The sequence below is a fragment of the Myotis brandtii genome, unplaced genomic scaffold (assembly GCF_000412655.1).
Source record: "Myotis brandtii unplaced genomic scaffold, ASM41265v1 scaffold680, whole genome shotgun sequence".
Lineage (NCBI taxonomy): Eukaryota > Metazoa > Chordata > Mammalia > Chiroptera > Vespertilionidae > Myotis > Myotis brandtii.
Genome location: NW_005370658.1, coordinates 966,567 through 968,614, shown reverse-complemented (window position 1 = coordinate 968,614; position 2,048 = coordinate 966,567).

Below are 2,048 nucleotides of genomic sequence, written 5' to 3'. Positions count from 1 at the left end.
TTTTTACAGAGAAGAAGGGAGAGGGATAGAGAGTTAGAAACATCGATGAGAGAGATCGATCAGCTGCCTCCTGCACAGCCCCCAGTAGGGATGTGCCTGCAACCCAGGTACATGCCCTTGACCGGAATCGAACCTGGGACCCTGTCCTCCGCAGGTCGACGCTCTATCCACTGAGCCAAGCCGGTCCGGCAATGTGTTAACATTTTTAAAAAAATATATTTTATTGATTTTTTACAGAGAGGAAGGGAGAGGGATAGAGTTAGAAACATCAATGAGAGAAACATCGATCAGCTGCCTCCTGCACGCCCCCCCACTGGGGATGTGCCCGAAACCAAGGTACGTGCCCTTGACTGGATCGACGCTCTATCCACTGAGCCAAGCCGGTCCGGCAATGTGTTAACATTTTTAAAAAAATATATTTTATTGATTTTTTACAGAGAGGAAGGGAGAGGGATAGAGTTAGAAACATCAATGAGAGAAACATCGATCAGCTGCCTCCTGCACGCCCCCCCACTGGGGATGTGCCCGAAACCAAGGTACGTGCCCTTGACTGGAATCGAACCTGGGACCTTTCAGTCCACAGGCTGACGCTCTATCCACTGAGCCAAACCGGTTAGGGCTGTGTTAACATTTTTATGGAACTCACGTGGGATCCAGGCAGATGTTATATGTTATACATATGGAGGCAAATTGATTTTACCACTAGGGAGGACTGTCAATGGAACCTCTGTTGGAAGGGCTGGAATTTGCAAGTCTTCAGATAAGAGTGTTTTGCTATTACTATCAGCTGTTTACAATTTAGAGCAGTAAAATCTTTCAAAGAAAATGCTAATACTATGAATCAGACAGCCAGGGAGGGTGTGTTGTATAGAGATGATGCACTGAGTGATGGTAACTGAGTCACTGAAACTGCAAAATTTTCTTTGCAGGCCCTAGCAGGTTTGGCTCAGTGGATAAAGCGTCAGCCTGCGGACCAAAGGGTCCCGGGTCCGATTCCGGTCAAGGGCACGTACCTCGGTTGCAGGCTCCTTCCCGGCCTGGGCCCTTCCTGGTCAAGGCGCTTGCAGGAGGCCACCAATCGATGTGCTTCTTTCACATCAATATTTCTCTCTCTTCCACTCTCTAAAAATCAATGGAAAAATATCCTCACGTGAGAATTAAAAAACAAACAAGTTTTTTCTTTGCAGAAATAATTCCTTCATTTAACAAACACCTAGAGCAGTGGTTCTCAACCTTGGCTGCACATGAGAATCACCTGGGAATCTTGTTAAAATCCTGATTTCTGGGCCCCATCCTCCGGAAATTCTGTTGCTTTGTTACTAATGTTGTGGCCCCACCCCATAACAAAGAAACAGAATTTCCGGAGGATGAGGCCCAGAAATCAGGATTTTAACAAGATTCCCAGGTGATTCTCATGGTCAGCCAAGGTTGAGAACCACTGACCTAGAGAGACAGAAAGCAAATCAGTGGCTGCCAGGGAGGGGAAGGGGGGAACAGGCAGTGACAGCTATTGGGGATAGGTCATCTTTTCAGTGGTAAGTTTTGAGTAGTCCCAAAAACATTGTGAATGCACAAAATGCCACTGAATTGCATACTTTTAAATGTTGATTTTATGTGTTTTAACCACACACACATACACAAAAGCTGGGAGAGCAATTTCACGCACAAAAAACCCTACTTTACATCTCAAAGAATTGAGAGCTGTGGTAGCAGAGCCTGGATTGAAGGAGAGACTTTCCAGTTTGGTTTCCTTGGGCCCAGCCTGGTCACTGTGCTGAGACCTCCCGCTCCCCCCCAACGGAGGGAGAGCAGGGCGGTCACCAGGCCAGAGCTCCCGGCAGCAGACTCGAGTGAGGATTTGGGGAAGGGGGTGCTCAGGATGAAGCAGAAGAAAACCTTGGTGTGGGAAGAGAGGTGGGGGATGGTCAGCTGAGCATACACTGGGACTCAGCCAGTGGCGGGTTCAAGTACTGGCTCTGGAGTGTTAACCCAACCCAACTTGGGATGAAGTGATGCGCAGAAAGCACTAGAACAATGCCTGGGCCATA